Genomic DNA, 23,338 nt, shown 5'->3' with positions numbered 1-23,338 from the left:
TTGAATGTTTCATTTTAAAAATTGAGAATTTATTTCACATTACTTTAAAGTATAGGCTATCTAATACTCTTGAAAAAATAGTTAAAGTCTAAATTTGTACTTTTACCCAAAAAAAAATGAAATGAAGAGAGGGTAAAAAAGTTATCCAAAAGATAAAAGAACGACAAAAGGCACCAGAAAGGGTAGAAAATATTTGAAAAACCAGATGTGTAGAGATTACAAAACAACCAAAAGCTAGACCGTATTTGGGTTGGAGAAAAAAATCAAGAACTTTGTCATTTGTATCCGTAACTAGTCATGTTATGCAAAATTTGTGATTTTGACCTTCATTTTTGTCACAGATCAATGAATGCAACAGCCGCAAGTTTGGAAGAATCATTCAAGAATATAAAAATGCTCACTAGGCACGTAAGATTCACTCCTAAATATTGTCCCTTACGAAAAAATTGGTAACACATCTGATGGAAATTCTAGTCCTATACAATGTACACATTATAGTTACTTCCATCTGGCTACATCTTATAATGAAAAAATAAAAAAAATAAAAATAAAACAGACTATCCTTGTGTCCTATTTTTCTGGTTATAGATGCAAGATTTTGCAAAGAAAATGAACAAGGCTAGTCCCATCGCACTGGGTCCAAGAAGCAACCAATAAAAGTAATCAAGTTGAGCCTTGTTGAGATTATCAGCAAACTAACTGCTTTGTCCATTTTTACCTGTTGCCTCCTCACTCACAGAAATCAAAAGGCTGCTGAGAGAGCTCCCCAAACCAAAGACACTCAAGTACAGAGCATGACCCACGCTTCTGAGTTCATTTGGCACCTGACCATAGAAGAATTCTTGAAGGCCAACCACGGTGAAGACCCGAGCAATTCCCAGCAAAAAATATTGGGGAATCAACCATGACACTCTCATCGGAATAGTTGCATCTGGATCATCAACTAGACCATACACTATTGCTGTTTGCCGTCTTTTCATGTCAACAAGGTGATTACTGATAAGGATATTCCAGTTCCAATTCTTTGTAGTATTGTAATGCCAGGGGGCTTTTTAGTGATAGCTCTAGCTATTGGCACAAATATGAGGTCATAGATGGGAGTAAAAATAACAATGCCTAAAGGTATAATAGCTTGAAGAGAAGCAGCAGGTATATCAAGCACTGGGAAAATAGTTCTATCCATAGTACTTCCTTGCTTGGTGAAGAAAGTTGGAGTTTGAGCAAGGACAATACCAAAGACCAAACATGCAGACCAAATAGAAGCAAGTCTAAGAACAGCCTTTGCTTCTTCCACCTCGATAAGGCTACATGCCTCCTCTTCTTTAGAACCATTTGGTGAAAACAGAGCCTTGTTGAGGAAGCTTCCATTGTGGAAAACAAAAGGCTAATTAGTCAATGTTATTATCTTACAAATCCAAGGAGGCTGGAATGTAGAATTTGATGATACTGTGCTTGGAATATACTGCAACAAGGGTAGATAAACTGGTTTCCACTGGCATAATCAACAACTGGAGATAAGAACTAGCTAAATTGAGAATTGTACCAAGATTCACAGTGACTTCTAAATCAAAAGAATCAAAGCGTGCAAAGAACAACTTTTTCTTGTACTACATTAATTGAAACATCAAGGAGATAGGATGTTATAAATGAACATTGTTAAGAAATCTCACCAACCAGTCAGACTGGGTTAGCCGGGAATCGGTGCCTAGTCCGGTCCGGAACACACACAAAGCCGGACCACACAAGAACTGGTGAATTGGACCATGATTTCAACCATACCAGCAAAAAAAAAAAAAAAAAATTAACTTAAAAATTGTCAAATTAAAACTAAAATTAAGTATTAAATAATAAATTAAGTAACAAACTAAAAAAAAATATACTACAGGCCCACAACTTTTATTAAGTGTCACCCATATGGTTTTCTGAACAGCAGCACCCCATCCTTTCTATTATATAGAGATCAGCGCCTCTCCCCTGCAACACTTAGTCGATGTGGGGGGCTAAGCATTTCCATCCAAAACACATGCAATCTCATGATGTGGGGGGCTAAGCATTTCCATCCAAAACACATGCAATCTCATGATGTGGGGGGCTAAGCATTTCCATCCAAAACACATGCAATCTCATCCTATGTCTATTTCTTCTTTTAAAAAATTTTCCCCTTATCTTTGTTCATTTTTTGTGAGTTCCTCATACTTATTTTTTTTAATTTATGAACATCTTTTTTATCTTTGTTATTCTAGGTATTTATCTTTTTTTTTGTCATATGATATCATTTTAATTAAGTTATAACTTGTGTTTAAAAACTGCTTAATGACCAACCTGAAAAATAAGCATGCACTCCTTTTATCTCTTTTTAAATTGATTCTTTGAATTTATTTCTTTACATGTAAACATCTTTATGATCTATATTTATCCAAATACTTATTTACATATCTTTTCAAACAAATTTATTTCTTATTTCCCCAAAAAAAAGTGATAACCATCTCCAAAAAAATAAACAATGATTTTGAAACTCTAAAAAAATATAAGAAAATTAATTTAAATTTCTCAATAATATTTAAATATATCAATTTAATTATAATTAGTTCAACCAAGGTCTAACCCTAGTCTAACTATTGAACCGTGAAATAATGTCTCAACCGGTTCAACGATTAATCCGGTTCTCATAACATTGTAAATGAATTCAAAAATAGATATGTGATAAAAGAGTTCTTTAAAGGATTCATCATCTTGCTAATCCAAATAACTAATGAGAAGAAGATGATTCACAAGAAATAAAATTACAATCCTGAGGTTCCATTTTGCAGGAAGTTTTAGATGATAATAAAAAGTAATGTTAAGGTGAAAAAATACCAAGAAAACTTTTTTCCAGGAGTATCTCCTATCTTTAAGTCAACAATAGTGTATGGATACCCATTAACTTTACAAAACATTAGAAAAAGCCTCTTTTACAAAATTAATGGATACCAATGTCTCATTGTTGACTTAAAGATGCAGAAACTCCTGGAGAAAAAGTTTCTAAATATTTTTGCACCTTAACCCTAAAAACTGACACTGAGAGTGAGATATGTGCTTCACTTTATCAAAAATTAGTTCAAACCGTTTTTCTCCCTTCAAGAAATTTAAAATTGACTCTTATGTCACAGTGAACAACTAGCATAAAATGTTATCAAACTCAAGGAACTTGATTAGATGTTACTATCTTTTAGCCCACAAACATAATGCCAGTAAGAGTCAAAATGATGAGATATACAAACATGGAATATGAGCTGTTTGTCTTACTTGAGTTGTTTGGAATATTGTAAAATGTTTCCAGCTTCGTCTCTGAAAGCAATGTTTGGTAAGGTAAGTTGCCGATTTCTTGTAGCTACAACAGAGACACAGCCAATTCTCGTAAACGGGCTCCTTTTATGCCCTTCCATTGTAAATCTGTAAGTCTTAGTTCCAAACAAGAAGACGAACAAAGCAGTGATCATTGCTATACAAGGGATTCCAAATCCTAAAACCCAGCTAACATTGTCCTGTATATAGTTCGAGATCAAAAGAGAGAGCAAGATGCCTGAACACATTGTAAAATACCACCAGTTAAAGAATGAGCTTCTGTCTTCGCACTCTTTTGGATGGTGCTCATCAAATTGATCAGCTCCAAAAGCCTGAACACAAGGCTTATGCCCTCCTTGTCCAAAGGCCACCAAGTAAAGTGAAAAGAAAAACACGACCACTTGCAACTCAGGAGAACAAAATGCGAATATATTGGTAAATTTGCACTCAGAATTAGTTAGAGAAGGAAGCATAGCTGCTAGAGTCAGCAAGCCAAGTCCCTGCATCAAAATAAGGTTTGAATGTGATAACCCCTATCATGATCTTCTATGCATTATGGTTTTCCTGTAAATATTGCAACTTAATGACTCGGATAAATTTTTAAATAAAAAACGTTACGGGCAAGAAACTTTTTCTTTTGACTATACGTCACTGTTTAAAAGACTACCCAGCTTTTTGAAGCGAAAAATGCTACTTAATGACTCACCTCCAATTTAAACAGCCAATGTGGGACAAACGAAGCTTTCTTGTTGATTCTTATATTCTTCGTCAACAAATAAATCTATAAAATGATAGATGAAAATAAACATATTCCTTAAATATTTCTTGTTCTCGATAAAAGATAGATGGAAGGTATCCTTCCTTGTTTGACTAACTCTCTGGAAACAGCAAATATTTAGCCCAATCATTAAAGCAAAAGGGCATCCTCATCAGGAACTTGAAGGCATTGAGGACATGTGGACTTGAAAAAATTCGAAAGGGAGACAGCAAATATTTAGGGGATTTGGATCCTCTTCTCTCCTGTACTCTCCTCATCTCATTCACACCTTTGGATTGAAAATTTAACGGCTGAGATTTAATATTTTATAAGTTATTATAATAAATAAAATAAATAAATGTAAAATGTTAAATTTGACCTTAAAAAGGACTGATGATATTGATAGACTATTATTAAAATAAATAAGTAAAGCACATGATTAAACCCAAACCATTGAATTTTTAATCTAAGGATAGGGATGTGATGATAGAAAGAAAAGGAGAGGGTGGATGAGGAGAGGATTCAGATGCAAATTCAGGTCTCTCTCAATCTCTTCCTTTCCCATCCCCCCCTTCTTTTCTACCAAACATGGCCCCGGACCCAATTCGGGAGATGATTCATACAAGGACAACATAACTGTCTTACCAAAAGGCAACGAAAGGAGTATTTTTTTTTTTCCCCTTAATATCATATGACATTGTATAATAAGTATTCCTGTAAGCATAACTGACCAGTACATAAAGAAGGGAAGATATGACAATAGCTCGATAGTGCCCAAGATAAGAATCAGCGATAAATGCTCCCAAGAGAGGCAGGAACGACGCCGTTCCATCCCACGACACCGTCCAAGATAAGATCAGCGACAAGTGCTCCCAAGAGAGGCAGGAACGACGCCGTTCCATCCCAGATGTTGACATTGGCGGCAGCGATGGCCGTGCTTTGGTGAAGCGGTCCCGTCAAGAAGGAGATCAGATTCGACACTATTCCATTGTATGCAATCCTCTCAGCCACTTCCATACCTTCTCACAGCAAAAATTACATAAAAAAATACTTAAATGACAAGAAGAAGAAGAAGGGGAGGGGGGGGAGGGAGAGAGAGAGAGAGAGATTCAATGCGAGAGTACTTATTATGAAAACGGCGGATCTCCAATGGCCAGACTTGAATCTGATGACTGGTTGGCCTTTGTAGACAATCGCCCCTTTTTCTGTATCGAAATGCAGAAGCGACGTTCTAAGTTTGGAATCGAATGAAAACGGCGTCGGATTGGTGGATGGTGGCTATTTCTCTTGATTCCCAGGAAGGTTAAGGTTGTCCTTCAACCATTTATGTCCAGGATAAGCAATGGGCTTGAATGATTCCGATGAAAGCGAAACAATAAACAATTCAGAGGTTGCTTTTTCATCAACGAAATGAAACAAGTTAAATTCTATGTTTGTTCCCCCCAATCAAAACGATACAGGTTAAGATCTGATGGCTCTGGTTACTTCCTTGGGAAAATTTGGAAAGTAGTTCATGAGGTCTAAACTGTCAAATAGTTGAACAAAAGTCTCAAAACCTAGTAAAACTATTTGTCATTCTTCCAAAAAAATTTAGGAAAATAATATAAAGGTTTTAAAGAATCAATTAATTTAAATTAAATTTTAATTATTAATTTTAAAAATTTATAATTTAATTTTTTAATTTTATAATTACATTATAATGAATTTATAACTTATATTTTAAATTTTAATATGAAAATAAATTTTTTATTTTTCTACCATGTTAAAATTTAAAAAAATAAGTTAAAAATTTATTATAATGTAATTATAAAATTGAAAGATTGAATTGTAAATTTCTAAAGTTTAATATTTAAAATTTAATTTAAATTAATTAATCCTTTTGAAATCACTTTATTATTCTTCCAAGGAAAATGACAAATAGTTTTACTACATTTTGAAACTTTTGTCCAACTATTTAAAAGTTTGGATCTCATGAACTTCACTCCCATTTTTCCCAAGGAAGAAACCAGAGAGATAAATAGTTTCAAAAAAATGACAAAAAGGTCCTAAAAAATTAATTAATTTAAATTAAGTCTTAAATATTAAATTTTAAAAATTTACAACTCAATCTCTTATTTTTATAATTGTATTGTGATAAATTTTTAACTTATTTTTAAAATTTTAGTATGGTTGAAAAATAAAAAAATATTTTTTCTATTAAAATTTAAAATATAAGTTATAAATTTAAAATTGCAAAATTAAGAAATTAAATTACAAATTTTTAAAAATTAAAACTTAAAATTTAATTTAAATTAATTAATCTTTCTATAACCTCCATGTTATTCTCCCAAAACTATTTATCTGTCCCTGATCTTTAGGTGTCAATATCTTCACAGGTCAAAAGATAAAAATATCTTTCAAATAACTTGACGAAGTCGAGTTGGATTTTTCAGGAAAAATATATCATTTTATTCTGAAAATTTACATGTTTAGTTAATTTTTAGAATAAAATTTTCATGAAAAAATATTTAACCTGAGAACCTGATTCTGATTTTTCAGAAAAAATATATTATTTTATTAAAAAAAATATACACACTCGGTCAATTTTCGTAATAGGATAAGAAGTTTTCAAGGAAAAAAAAAATTTAACTCGCGACCGAGAGCCTTATGCCATGCACGACTTTGTTTTTCGGGATATATATATATATATATGCTATTTTATTTTGAAAAATTTACATGTTTGGATAATTTTCAAAATAGGATGAAAAATTTTCTGGAAAATTTTTCAATGATATCTGAAAGTCTTCAATATCAATAGGATGTAATACTCTTCCATTATCTTCAAAAAATCTTTCATGACATGCTACAAAGAAAAATTTATCCTCTGTCACCATCTTCCACCTCTATACTAGCAAATGGATGATGATCAAATGATCAATAGGATGTAATACTCTTCCATTATCTTCAAAAAATCTTTCATGGAATGAGAGAGCCAAACTAAATAGTTAGCTTTGTTTTTATGTTCCCTGTGTGCATGATTAAAAATAGGAAAGATCTAGATTCCTCAATGATATCCCTGATTGGGTAGCTTAACTCACAATAGTTAAATTAATTCATTTAATTGCTTCAAAGCAATTATAAAAAAATGCAACTTTTTTTTATAAAAAAATAAATTTCATTAAACAAAGTAAAAAGATTACAAACAAAAGTCAAAAAAGTAGTAGTTCAACTAGCGAAAAAGCAACATATAACTAAAAGCAAGAAGCAACTAAAAACTCAAAGCAACAAAAAAAGACCGGGACAATAGGAAAATCATCTAGTTAGTGAAGATAAAAAAAACCAAATGCATGAAGAACTGTAAAAATGTAATAGGAAAAATCAGAATAATTATATTTAAAAATTAAAAGTCTAAGAGATTAATTTTCTCAAACTAGTGTTCACCCCGTGTGATGCATGGATAAAATATCATCTAATTAAATTCATTTATATGTTTTAAAATTATCTTCTCGTAAAATAAACTATATTGTAAAGTATCTTTATTATTATATGGCAATAATTTTAAATCAACAATATTTGTGTTATTTAGTTTTTTTTTTCCTGGAATTAAGCATGTGGTCTTTAGTTGGACCACATTATCTGCAATTAATTGGACATGCAAATAAAAAATGTAAATAATATAATCAATTAATCATAACTAATTATCACAGACAAGTACAATTTACAAGCAAAAAAGTTAAGCAAGTAACCAGTGAATACTATAACAAAAAAAAGATTATAATTTATTTTTAATATTTTTAAATATATCTTAAAATACAACATTGATCATTTTTTAGGATGCCTTATTTCTTTTATTATGGATTATTATCTTTTAGGCTTTTTGTGCATAAACTGATTTTCAATTAACCAAACTAATTTAAGGAGGAACTTATAATTGTTAATGTCTTATTTCATTAGTAAAATATTAAATGAATTATTCAATTTCTTGTATCATAATAATTTAGTGAAGTGTTAGAAAAGTATCAAAACAAATAAAAATGCTATATGATATTTGTAATTTACTGTTCGCAAAAATATAACTTCCTCCCATCTTACCCTTGCCACAAAAATATTTCATGCTTAGTAAATAAAAGACTTTTATTTAAAAAAACCTTAAAAAAATTATAAATCCAAGGCATTCATTAATTTTTCTTAGTAATAGCTGTTCAAAAGTGTGATACATTTTTTAAGGGTTAGATTGTAAAAAATGTAAAATATTTTTAATGTCTCAATACATAATTAATGTATTTTTTAAAACATACACATAATCAATAAATTACTTTATATTTATTATAAATTAAAACACCTTGTCTATAATTTGTGTTGTTATCTCTACAAACAATTTCCAAAGCAATAATTTCAAAACTATTAATATCTGCTTTGCTCGTCATGTAAATCTTCATTACATATTTAGAAGCCATGTAACTATTGAAAAGAGAATATGCAACAATCATAAATTAGTGATTTTAGTAAACAAATGAAATATTGATGTTTCTAGTATCATTTGAATGAGAATGGCTTTATGCAATAGCAAAGCATACATTATAGAGGAAGTGTATGGTGAAGACAAATTCTATTAATGAGCAATCAAATATAGAATTTAATATGGCATAATACATTATTCTAGGTATTTGAGTGCTAATATGGGTATTATCATCTTAATCGAGCTTTGCTAAATTGAAGTTAGAGATCTTGGCATTCACATCCTTATCCAGCAAGAATATCCCTATGTACTATTTTCTATCTTGATTTCTCATGAAGATAAGCCAATCCTCTAGCTAGTCCTCGAAAAATTCTCACACTTGTAGGCCAATCCAAGTGAATCATTTGTTCTTCATAGCCTAGAAGTAAAGAAAAACAAGGAAAAGGAAACTATCTTGGAATCACTTTACAATTTGGAATTAGGAATTTACACAAGCAAGGTGTACATGATAAACTTATTATATTCTGTAAAACTACTAAAGCCCCACAACGATAGAAAATCACTACTATATTCATATGAAAGGGTATCAATACAATGCAAAAAGAATAAAGCCATGAACCAAATGCTATAATAGAAAGGCAAGTCAATTAGCTGCCAATAACTAAAAGTTGCATAACAAAGTTCCCCTTATAGGAAACAATTTACCCAACAAACTTAGTCCAATAGGCTAGTGACAAAACAACATTCTGTTTTCAAAATAACGATTGGATCTCAAAAAACTTATCCATAAGGCCCCTGTATGATATTTATATTTTGTTCAAGATCAAACTTGAAATTAAACTCTTCAGTTTCTCACGGTTACAACATAAGACATGCATACAGTAACAGTTACCATAAGTTTCCTACTAATCCACATAAACTTTCTTGAACAAGATAGAACATTGTTCTCAGGATTGTAGAGGATGGAAAACTCATCTTGCAATAGGGTCTTCAACATACTCCAATAAATCGCCAAGAGATGCCAACAAAATAAGTTCATTATCATCATGGATTAGATTTTCCTAAGGCAAAGAGATTGTCAACAAAGTTTCTTTTGTCTTGATAGTATAAGTTTCTCCATAACAGCCAAAGAACAAATGGAACAAAAACTGGAAAAGAATAAAATCAACAAACAATTATTTATATTTCCAAGCACTTCCATGCAATGGGATAACAAAAAAAATGCAAAACTAAATTTAGCAGCTAATTGACTTGCCTTTTGTTGAAATGATTGAGTTTTCAAGAAATTTTCTCAACCATGTTATTTTATTCAACATCAAATGTATAGAGATTTTAAGGCACCAAGCTTGCTTCTCTAGCTCTAATAAATCTAGTTTAAATCTATTTAATAACTCTAGAAGATAAGATGATAAAAAAATTAGATAAAATACTTAATGGATAAATACCTAGATATTAAATATTAAATATCTAATATCATAAGCCTTTATCAGTGACTTACAACATCTAATTACTAGGCAGATTGTGTATTAGGGAATAATCCAACCTATAAGAGCTAGATGGCGACAAAGTTTGGTTATAACCAAGGCATAAAAAGTTCACAAAGGCTATTAAAGAATAAAGGCTATGGTTATATTCAAGGAAAAACTAACCACACTCTATCCCCTAAAAGTAAAATTGCCATTTTGATTGTCTATGTCGATGATATCATAATGACTCATGATTTTAGAAGAAATCATGTGGCTTAAATGAACTCTCCAAAATTAGTTTGGGATTAAGTTTCTCGCTGACCTAAGGATCATATATAAGGAACTTGCCAGTTAAAAAATTGATCACATAGAAAATATACCCTGAATCTTCTGGAAGAGACTACATGCTAGCTTGAAAGCTAGTAGAGATTCCAATTGAACCTACACATAAGATGTGCTTCAAAGAAGATAGACACCAAGAGATACAAAAGAAATGCAAGGAAACTAATCGGCTAGTCTCATATAAGGTGAGATGTCAATTTCTGACTTCTTAGCCAGTTTATAAATAAAGACCCATAGAGAAGGGCATTTTTGTTGTCATCAGAATCTTAAGGTGCTTGAAGATACACAAGGAAAATGTCTTCCTAGTGAATTAAGTATTGCTATTGAAGCAACTACGAAACTATCAATGTAATAACAGGGCCCCAATCATCAATATACTAAATAACTTAGTATACCTTGATAGAACAAAACATATGTAGCTTGACAAAAACTTTAATCAAGAAAAAGCTCAAAAACAATACTTTTAAACTTCTTCACTCATCTAATAATTTTAAGTACTAGACCTATTGGCCAAAGCTATGCTAGGAGCTAAATTTGAGAATCTGACAAGAAAGCTAGAGATAAAAGAGTTGCATTATGGCTAAACAGGTCCCATAATAAAGGAAATCAGGATATGGAAAAGCTATTCATATCTTATATAATATTGAACATGGACTCATCCATATAATGTGCCAAGCAAAAGTCTTTATTTAATTTCCTTGAGATTTAATATCACACAGAACATTAATTTGTCTTCTACCTGGTTAAGCATTTCTATTGACAAACAACCACATATTTCAAACCACCTGAACCCAACCATTCTCATCCACCAACGAAGCAAAAGTTAGACTGCTAGTCTTATACTCTAAATTTCATAAAGTGAAGAAAGCAAAAACATAATGAAAATCATAAAGCAACCAGGACATTGTAGAGATTAGATGGTCATTATAGGCATTATATATACACCATCAATGTTTATTCAGCTACAGTTAATCCACTGCAGGAGATGAATTATGGTTATTAGAGTTAGCACGTATATCAAAAAATAGCTACTTTGAAATATCATGAAACAGTAATTGAAAAATAAAAAGAGTATAGCTAACTATGTCTATTTTGACCTAATGCTACAGGCTTTGATGAAAATGAGAATAGCAACAACATTTGATATCATGATGTATCCTTTTAGAAGTACTTTTGATTTTCTTTTAGTGAAAGGGAAAATGCATTCAAAAGAAAATGAAATCCAAAGTACCAAAATATCTCTCCGATTTTAACACAGTACAGTCTAGATAAGGATCACAAAGGCAACCATCTATCCCACATCTAATTGCGTCACCTATGCATTCCTTATCAAAATATGAGCGGTAACAATGATATAATAGAAGGGCAATACGCAGAGAACCCATAAATCGTACATTACCTCATTGCCGATACCACAAAACTGCGTTCGCTTAACACTAATCACTGGAAGCCATGTCAGAACCCATAGACAAAAGTGGAGATCCCAGGTGTAGTGACAATCTTAAAGGGTTTAGCCATTTGATTCGACAGGGTCGTGGAAGGTCGAATATAAATCTGTCGCACAATAAAGGGTGAGTAAGTACGGACGCTTCTTCGCCATCGTGGGTTTGAATGGTAAGGTGGTGAAGGTCTTGGATTAAAAAGTGGATTCCAACCTCGCCTTTGGTTTATAAAGCTTCTACCATCAAGTTGAGTGAATAGAAGTGCTCGTTGACAGTCACAAACAGATGACTCCTACCGAAAAAGGGGCAATTGAAGGATCCTCTTTCACATCCACACCTATTGACAGACGAGTAGGGCGTACCTAGCATGGATGCATGAAAAATGGAGGATATTAGAGGAGAAGAAGTGGCAGAGTGGTGGACAAAACTCAGAGCAACTGAGGGAAGTAAATGATCATGAGAACTTGCCAATAGAAATTGGAGAGGCGTTAAGAAGTTAAATAGGGAAAATACTTAAAGGACCAAGGCTATGGAATGTTCTGGATAAATGTATCTGAGTATTTGATGGTTAAAAAAAAAGCTCATGTTGGTGCCAGTCTTCATTTACTGTTCACAGTAAGATTCCAAATTTATATAGGTATTTGATTTGATTGATGATTGATTGCTCTGCACATATGAATACCACATTGAGCAAACAATATATTTAAAATTTAACCTAGTGGTGCGAAATGGCAACACAAAAAATTACCAAGAATTCAAAAGTTGGTAGAGATCCCCCCAATTGACCCACCGACCTTCCCATTTAATCTATTTCATTGACGCAAGACCGGCCTCCCTTTTCTCTATCTTTTTCTGCATGAGAGCCCATTTGAATTTCAATTGAATATAATAAATTATAAAAATAATTGCTTAAGTTTTAGATTTTAATGATAATTGATTATGTTATAATGCAATCTATTTGAATGCTGTTTTTCTAAAATTAATTTTAAGATAATTGAAAATATTTGGATAATTTAATCAGAATTAATTTTAGTAATATAAATTACTATATAATTTAATTCTTAAATATCAAACATTAATTTTTTGAGGATACAAAATTTGAATTTTATTAAAAAAAAAGAAGAGAATAGAGTTTGGTTTTATTTTTATTAAATTATGTGCTTTCTTCGTATTTTTTTTCTTAAACGTTTCTTTATAATTTTTCCCAACATTTTTGGTTAACTTTTCCGCAAACACTCAGTTTCTCAGCTTTCAAAGAAAATTAATTTTTAGTCCAAAAATTAATTAACCCATAAAATAGGCGTTTGGATAATTTTAGTTTTTAATCAATTTTTTTAAATAATTGATTAAAAATGTTATCCAAACATATAGTAGTTAGATTCAGGATAAAATATAAAATATTAGTTGAGATGAGGAAAAAACAAACAACAGGAACAACCAAATATTATAATAATATTAACACTATAATATTCGAATCTCTACCACCAATATCATAATATTATATTATAATTATAATATTATTATAGTTATAATAGTACAATAGATGGAGAACCCGAACATACAACTTGAAATGCGTAATTAATAAAGACAATAGATGGAGCTTTGACCAAAAAAAAAAGACAACAGATGGAGTACTGTTCATTTACTGTAGACATGGCCATCCTGCATTAATAAAGGTAATAGAAGTATAAAAAAGTAAAAGGTGAGCTAAGAAGAAGATGAGACCTAAGAAGGAGAGACCATTTTAAATTCAAAACAAACAAATGACATGAGAGAGAAGAAGCCATTTATACAAGCCATCAAGCCAGCATAATTCATTTAGTTTAAATGAGTCCAGAGTTGGCACTGTTCATAATCATGGCTGCAAGTTATTATCTTGTAGAGCATATATTAACAATGACATTAATTCTCTGATTGTCGGAGCAGTGATGTGATTTGTTTTTTTTTAAAGATGGACAATAGGGCCATCCTCCCCGCCCCCACGCCCAAAAACAATAAAGTTAAAATACGACGGCAGAATTTCGAGAGAGTTAGCCCATTTCATAACTTTTTGTGATACGCCTACTTGGGGACCCTCTCATGCCATTTCATGAAGCATATAAAGTTAAATATATATATTTTATCCTTCATTTAAACCAATCAAAAGCAGGACAAGATTTGGGTGGGGGGAAAAATCAACTGTGTCATTGGTATCTGTGACATGTCATGTTATCCTAAATTTGTGATTTTGACCCTTCTTGTTGCCACAGAATGAGTATATAACAGCTGCAAGTTTGAAAGAATCATTCAAGAATATAAAAATGCTCACTAGGCAAGGTTCACTCCTAAATATTATCCCTTACGAGAAATTTGGTAACTGATGGAAATTTTGGTTCTATACACTATACACATTATAATTACTTCCATCTGACTACATCTTAAAACGAAAAAAAATAAAAATAAAAAAAAAAATAAAACGGACTATCCTTGTGTCCTACTTTTCTGGTTATAGATGTAAGATTTTGCAAAGAAAATGAACAAGGCTAGTCCCATCGCACTGAGTCCAACAAGCAACCAATAAAAGTAATCAAGATGAGCCTTATTGACATTATCAGCAAACCAACTGCTTTGTCCATTTTGACCTGTTGCCTCCTCAATCACAGAAATCAAAAAGCTGCTCAGGAAGCTCCCCAAACCAAAGATACTCAAGTACAGAGCAAGACCCATGCTTCTGAGTTCATTTGGCACCTGACCATAGAAGAATTCTTGAAGGCCAACCACGGTGAAGACCTGAGCAATTCCAAGCAAAAAATATTGGGGAATCAACCATGACACACTCATTGGAATAGTTGCATCTGGATCATCAACTAGACCATACACTATTGCTGTTTGCTGTCTTTTCATGTCAACAAGTGCAGCAATTACTACTGTGATTACTGATAAAGATATTCCAGTTCCAATTCTTTGTAGCATTGTAATGCCAGAGGGATTTTTAGTGATAGCTCTAGCTATTGGCACAAATATGAGGTCATAGATGGGAGTAAAAATAACAATGCCTAAAGGTGCAAGAGCTTGAAGAGAGGCAGCAGGTATATCAAGCCCTGGGTAAATAGTTCTATCCATAGTACTTCCTTGCTTGGTGAAGAAAGTTGGAGTTTGAGCAAGAACAATACCAAAGACCAAACATGCAGACCAAATAGGAGCAAGTCTAAGAACAGTCTTTGCTTCTTCCACCTCAACAAGGCTACATGCCTCCTCTTCTTTAGAACCATTTGCTGAAAACAGAGCCTTGTTGAGGAAGCTTCCATTGTGGAAAACAAGAGGCTAATTAGTCAAAGTTATTATCTTACAAATCCAAGGAGGCTGCAATGTAGAATTTGATGATACTCTGCTTGGAATATACTGCAACAAGGGTAGATAAACTGGTTTCCACTAGCATAATCAAGAACTGGAGGTAATAACTAGCTAAATTTAGAATTATACCATGATTCACAGTGGCTTCTAAATCACAAGAATCAAAGCGTGCAAAGAACAACTTTTTCTTGTACTAGATTAATTGAAACATCAAGGAGATATGATGTCATAAATGAATTCTGTAATACATATGTGATAAAATAGTTCTTTAAAGGATTCATCATCTTGCTAATCCAAATAACTACCGAGAAGAAGACAATTCACAAGAAATAAATCCTGAAGCTCCATTTTGCAGGAAGTTTTAGGTGATAATAAAAGATAGCATTAAGTTGCAAAAATACTCAAAAACCTTCTCTCCAGGAAAATAGTGCATGGATACCCGTTAATTTTATAAAAGAGGTCAACTTTTTCCAATCCATTAAAATAACCTAATGTTGACTGTTAAGTTCTATCCTAATGGATTGGGGAAGGTCTCTTTTATAAAGTTCATGGGTGCTTGTACACCATTGTTGACTCAAAAATATAGAAACTCCTAAAAAAAGTGTCTGAATATTTTTGCACCTTAACCCTGAAAAGTATGAAACTGAGAGTCAGTTGTATGCTTCACTTTATTCACAAATTAGTTCAAGCAGTTTTTTTCCCTTCAAGAAATTTAAACTTGACTCTAGTATCGCAGTGAACAACTAGGCATAAAATGTAATCAAACTCAAGGAACTTGATTAGATGTTAGCATCTTTCAGTCCGCAAAAGTGTCAAAATGATGAGATTTATAAGCATAGAATATGAGCTTTGTCTTACTTGAATTGTTTGGAATATTGTACAATGTTTCCAGCTTCGTCTCTGAAAGCAATGTTTGGTAGGGTAAGTTGCCGATTTCTTATGGCTACAACAAAGACACGGCCAATTCTCATAAATGGGCTCCTTTTATGCCCTTCAATTGTAAATCTGTAAGTCTTAGTTCCAAGCAAGAAGACGATCAAAGCGGTGATCATTGCAATACAAGGGATTCCAAATCCTAAAACCCAGCTAACATTATCCTGTATATAGTTCAAGATTAAAAGAGATAGCAAAATGCCTGAACACATAGTAAAATACCACCAGTTAAAGAATGAGCTTCTGTTTTCGCACTCTTTTGGATGGTGCTCATCAAATTGATCAGCTCCAAAAGCCTGAACACAAGGCTTATGCCCTCCTTGTCCAAAGGCCACCAAGTAAAGTGAAAAGAAAAACAAGACCACTTGCAACTCAGGAGAACAAAATGCGAATATCTTGGTAACTTTGCCCTCAGAATTAGTAAGAGAAGGAAGCATAGCTGCCAGAGTCAGCAAGCCTAGTCCCTGCATCAAAATAAGGCTTGAATGTTAAACCCCTTGTCATGATCTTCTATGCATTATGGTTTTCTTGTTTAAAAAAATAAAAAATGCAACTTAACGACTCATATCAATTTTTAAACAGCACAAAGCGTTACTGACAAGAAACATTTTCTTATGACTATACGTCACTGTTTAAAAGGCTACACAGCTTTTTGAACCCAAAAATGCTACTTAATGACTCAGATCCGATTTAAACAGTCAATGTGGGACAAACGAAGCTTTCTTGTTGATTCTTATATTCTTCGTCAACAAATAAATCTATAAAATGATAGATGAAATAAACATATTCCTTAAATCATCCCTCTATGCATGAAGGAGGCAATGTATTTCTTGTTCTCGATAAAAGATAGATGCAATGCATCCTTCCTCGTTTTTATGGAGAGTTTCCGTCCCTGGAAACAGCCGGGGATTTGGATTCTCTTCTCTCCTTTACTCTCCTCATCTCATCCCCGCATTTAATATTTTATAAATTATTATAATAAATAAAAATAAATCAATCAATCTAAAATGTTAAAATTTGATCTTAAAAAAGACTGATGATATTGATAGACCATTATTAAATTAAAATAAATAAGTAAATACACATGATTAAATCCAAACCATGAAGTTTTTAATCTAAGGATAGGGATGTGATGATAGTAAGAAAAAAAAAAACAAAGAAAGAAAGGAGAGGATGGATGAGGAGAGGATTCAGATGCAAATTCAGGTCGCTCTCAATCTCTTCCTTTCCCACCCCACCTTTCTTTTCCACCAAACATGGCCCGAGACCCAATTCAGGAGATGATTCATACAAGGACGACATAACTGTCTTACCAAAACGCAACAAAAGCACCAATTTTTTTCCCTTAATATCATATGACATTGTATAATAAGTATTCCTGTAAGCATAACTGACCAGTATATAAAGAAGGGAAGATATGACAATAGTTCGATAGCGTCCAAGATAAGAATCAGCGATAAATGCTCCCAAGAGAGGCAGGAACGACGCTGTTCCATCCCAGATGTTGACATTGGCAGCAGCGATGGCCGAGCTTTGGTGAAGCAGTCCCGTCAAGAAGGAGATCAGATTCGACACTATTCCGTTGTACGCAATCCTCTCTGCTACTTCCACACCTTTTCATACCAAAAAGAACAAAAATATATACTTAAGTAACGAAGAAGGAGGAAGGGGGGGGGGAGATTTTCAATGCGAGAATACTTGTGATGAAAGCGGCGGATCTCCAATGGCCAGACTTGGATCTGATGACTGGTTGGCCTTTGTAGTCAACCACCCCGTTTACTGTATCCAGATGCAGAAGCGACGTTTCAAGTTCGGAATCCAATGAGACGGCGTCGGATTGGTGGGTGGTGCCCATTTCGCTTGATTCTCAGGAAAGCATGGTTTTCCTTCAACCATTTCTGTCCACGATGATAAGCAATGGCGTGAACGATTCTGATGAGAGGGAAACAATAAACAATTCAGAGGTCGCTTTCTCATCAACGAAATGAAACAAGCTATTTTGTTAAATTCTTTTTTCTTTTTTTTCAAATAAGAAAGATAGAAGTTTAGTTTAGTGATGGCTCTCCACTAGTTACTTCCCTGGAAAAACTGGGGGCGAAATTCATGGGGCACAAACAATTGGATGAAAGTCTGGTAGTGTAGTGAAAATACTCGATCACTCCCAGGTCTTATAGGTGTCAATAATACTTGCACAACACGGATCTCATGCATTCTCAAGGAAATATTTATGTGCAGACACACATAAATATTGTATTAAAAAATTATGAACGTTATATTATATATTTATAAATAATATATTATGCATATTTTACATGACTTTATTTTAATTAATTTATAGGTCAACTAAACATAAATGGATATTGTATTGATAATTTATGAGATCAATGTGGGATCCATAATTTAATTAATAATTTTTTATATAGGATAAAAAAATTTTTGCTATATAGATTTTCATTTGTCAATGTCAAAAAGTAGACAAGAAAAAAAAAAGAATTAGCACATTTTGAATTTTGAAATATTATACAAAAAGTACCCTAAACCTAAACTCTTAAAATATATAAAATTGATCCTAAACTTTTAAAGTCATAGCAAATTACTCTCCATCATTAATTTATACTTAACGCCATTACTATTCACTTAATAGGAGCCTAATCAAAATGATGATGTGGAAGTGATGAATCATGGATTTTATATTTTTTATCCAACATTTTTCATACATTTTAGTGATGATTTTGGGCTAATTTAATTTTATTAGACATTATGTGAATGTATAGCCAATTTTGAAAAATAATTTATTTTTAGATTAATTATGAGAATTTTGTGCTTAATTTTTTAATATTTTATTTTTTATTTTAAATATTTTTTAATTTTGTCAATCATTAATTAAGTTTAATTTAAATTATTACACATTATTTGATTTTTTTGGCAATTTTTTTGAAAAATTTTAATTGTTGGGAAAATTAATCTAAAATATTTCTTGAGACATGTGATTTATTTTGAATATAATCTATATTAATAGATTTATGTTGACTTTTTCAAGTTATAAAAGCCTAATTAATAAAATTTAATGGTGAATATTAATTCTTGAATTTCAAGATATATCTAGTAATTAAGACTTTAAAAGATAATGAAAAAATTATTCAGGTTTATTAAAAGTATAATGGGCATTTTTAATAAAAAAATAAAAAAAATTTGCATTTTTCTTTTTATTTTTTTTATTGATTCTTTTTTAATTCAATGACTAAAATTTTTCTTAAACTCTTTACTGTCTTTGCTAATCATTAAATCATTTGTTCTCAATCCTCTCTTCCTCTCATCAATTAACACAGCCGCGGTTCTTGAAAGAAAGTGAGGCTGGTTCTTCGTTTTCGATTTTTTCCTTGGGGCGTCCATCATCATCAGCTACAGCGTCTCTCTTACTCCACTCTCAATCATCCACTCTCCCACTTCATTACACGCGGCACCACTTCACTCTCTCTCTCTCTCTCTCTTCATTCTTCCATTATAAAAATCATTCACGTGTCATTCTCATTTCCACACATCTCCATCTTTTTTTATTAGTCATTCAATAATTCATCAGATTTTTGCATGGCGGCAGTTGCTTGCGGCTGGGAGTTAGGAGGGAGAGCATCATTCATAAAAGCTTGAGTTAGCTTAAAAAATAATTTGAGATGAACATGAAAAAAATTAGTGTTTAAAATTTATAATTGAAGATTATTGAAAAATAATTTTTCATTTATCTTCTTAATTCTTAATTCAAGAGTTTAGAATTATTTAATTTTAAATGATTTTAAATTACAATGCTTGAATACTATCTAATTTTATATTATAAATATTTTTAAATCTTGGATTGAATTGATTTTATATTGAACGAATTTCTGAAATTTAAATATGTTTATTATACTTTCTTTGCCAACTAAATTAATGATTGAGTTCTCATTATTAGTTTAATTATTATTGTAATGTTTGTTGCAAATTTGGATTATTCATTTTACCTCTTGATTGTTCAATTGAATTGATAATTTTTTTAATTATTTAATTAGATAATTTAAATATTTTTTTCCAGATTTATCTTTGAATTATTTTGTCATTGGTTTTAATAAATTTAATTTTTCTAATTCATAATCATAGCACTTAGTTCATTATAAATTCTCCAATAAATTAAGTGTTAGACTTTTGTGCTTAGAGATTTCCTATGCTTTAATTAGGTAATTGAATTTATTAATTTTATTTTTCTATTATTTTTCTTTGGTATAACTAATTGAATTGGGTTAGGAAAGTTAACTCCATGTGAAGTTCTAAGTTGTTCTCTTTACTACATTTGCATCAAACTTTTCTTAATTTTTAGTTAATTAATCATTTTTGTCACTTAATTAATTTCTTTAGCTTTCATTTCAATTTTCTTGAACAAAAAGCCCCAATCATAATTTAAAACTCATGCATTGCATAATAAAATTTAGTTGTTAGACTTTAGCATTAGCATCTATCTAAGTAATTTTAATGGCATAAATTACATTTTCTCATTTGCATTTTAGTGTAAAAATCTAACATTTAGTTTTAAATTTTTTCAGTTATTAAATACCTAGAACCAATTTAAGATAATCCCTAAATTGCTCCTAAAAAAAATGACCTAGAGTTAGCCTATACTATATTAAGTCAATCTTAGTTTAATTGAGCATCAACACAACTAAGGCAAAATCATTAGGCATTCCATTGCTAATATGTAATTTGTTAATAAACACTATAAACTCTAAACTATTGTGTGAGTGGCATTCTAAATTATGAACTTTAAAATTCAAAGTAAATTACCTTCATCATTTATGTGGGACCAAATTAGTCTCAGTGTGGTCCACCTTATGGAATGTATTGTTGGCTATGGCGAACGACCCATAATTTAGTAAAATTTTATTTTTTTTGCTCCTTTTTTATAATATTTTCTAAACGATTAGTATCTCATGCTTTCATACACTTTGTAATTATAATTTAGTCTTATTTTAAATAATTTTTATTTATTTAATGGTAAAAACTTGGGATCTCATTTTAAATAACAAATTTTTCTATATATTTGGCATTATCATGGTGTAATATATCATAAAATATTTTGTATGAAAATAAAACAAATTTATCATTTAACCTACATAAATACATGGGGCAATGAAATTAAAAAAAAAAAAGAATAAGCTAGAATATATTTTAAGTTGCAGGAGGTGAAAAATTTTTAAAAATTTTAATATTTTTTAATATGTGCAAGGGTAACATAATGCAAAATAGAAATTATTCTTTTAAGTTTTTAAAAAGTAAGTGTACGTGAGACTCATAGTAAAGAACAATGAGTTTAGGACATATCATTAAAGAAAATGTAAAGTGATATAAAACTCATACTTTAATTAATAAAATTTATTTACATATGGAGAAAATATTTTGGTATATATAATAGCATTTGTAAATTATAAAACTTTAGAGGTGTAAACAATAATAAATTTTAAAAATGTGGTTTTATGATAAAAAAGTAGTTGTGGGACCCTGATTAAAAAAGAGGGGATTAAAATTCAAAGTAAAATAAATAATAAACGTAAAAGAGGTAGTAAAAAAAATATGAGTATGGATGGACTACAAGAATATTGCAGATTTAATCTACATAAAATATAAAAAACAAATGCGTGTATACTTCAATGAATAAGTTTTATTGTTTCAAATTTTAACTTACATTGAACAATAGTTTCTACATTAAATAAATTTTTAATTGAATTGTTAAAATCTGTAAGATAATAAATTATAAAGTAAAATAAATTTAAATATTTATAAATATAAGATTTGAAGTGGGATGAACAATGATTTATTTTTTGAAAAAAAAAAAATTACACGTTGAAGATCATGCGGGGCCTACAGTAAAAAGTTTAAGTGTGAGATCTATTTCGCAATTGTGGGAATGTAAGAGACCCATTATTTCTTATTTTCATTTTTTTCATATATAAGATGATAAATAAAAGAATAAAATACAGACCTAAATAACAATTTATAAAATAAAATTTTTATTAGTTTAATTTTAATTTATGAGAGAATAACACATTTTAGAATAATAAATTATTCTTTCTAACTATAACATACTCAAAATAACAATTTTTATATATAATTTTTCAAATGGGACGGGCCATGTTATTTATGGTTTCAATACACATATGGATAAAAAAAATTATAAAATAACGTAGGGTATTTTTTATTTTTTTGTGTATTAAAAGATTTAAGTGAGTTAAAGTTTAGAGGTTTACCAAAATGAGGTATATTTCAAAGGTTAAAAGGTATTTAATTTACATATCAGTCACTAACAAGGTTTTGATATTGGCTAAGATTTAGTCCAAGAACCTTTTGAGTTATAAGTCAAATTTTTATCAATTAGACTAACCTTTATTAACATGTGTTATTTAAATTTTAATTTAGAAAATATAACTTCAATTTAATTTCTAATAGATAAATTTTTAACTTTAAATCAGCCAATTTATCCTATAATTTATTACAAGACATTTTTATTTTTCTTAGGATGATGTACTAGCCAAAAAAAATTCTAAAATACATTAAGATAATAACATTTTAATTTGCAGGGTTGAGAGATTTAAAAAAATATTTATATTTTGAATATACATAAGGATAACATATTGCAAAATAGATATTGATGCTTAGATAATTTACTCCAAACAGCTAATGGCAGATCCCGGAATATTTTTTGGGAGAGAATTTTCTTCTTCAATTAATTATGGGGGAAGAACTCAATAGGAAGTACTCTCTCCTTTTAAAAATATAAAGCATTTTTAATCAAATTTTATCCTCAATAAAGTAGTTGTCTACTTTTAAACTAACCCTATCTTTTCATATTTACCCCTATTAAACACCTTATAATAAATATAAGGTCACTATCAATAGGGGCATTTTAAAAAAAGAAAATGATTATACTTTAAAAAATTAAAAATGCCTTATAGTTTTTAACATTCAATTCCTCAAAAAATACCTTACATTTTTTTATGGAGGGAATATATTTTTTAATCTAATTTTAAAATTTTCCCACATGATAATCAAAGGAAGAGTGCAAATGTATATGAGGATAACACGCTTTAACATAAATAAATACTTTCTCTGTTAAAAAATGTAAGATACTTTTTAAGGATATTAAAAAATATAAGACATTTTTAGTCTTTTAAAATATAATTATTATTTTTTAAAAAAATATCCCTATTGAATAAGTCACTTTATATTTATTTTAGGGTAAAATACCTTATTAAATAGGAGTAAATATGAAAAAATAAAATTA

At 30.6% G+C, this 23,338-nt stretch overlaps 1 pseudogene; it reads right to left on the bottom strand.

The window, feature by feature from the left end:
- Positions 1-386: 386 nt before the first annotated feature.
- On the bottom strand, positions 387-18,216 carry LOC129312862 (uncharacterized; annotated as a pseudogene).
- Positions 18,217-23,338: the final 5,122 nt, after the last annotated feature.

The sequence above is a fragment of the Prosopis cineraria genome, unplaced genomic scaffold, assembly GCF_029017545.1.
Source record: "Prosopis cineraria cultivar Desert tree isolate PC_DT_omini unplaced genomic scaffold, ASM2901754v1 PC6, whole genome shotgun sequence".
Classification (NCBI taxonomy): Eukaryota; Viridiplantae; Streptophyta; class Magnoliopsida; order Fabales; family Fabaceae; genus Prosopis; species Prosopis cineraria.
This window is presented reverse-complemented; position numbering and strand designations above follow the sequence as displayed.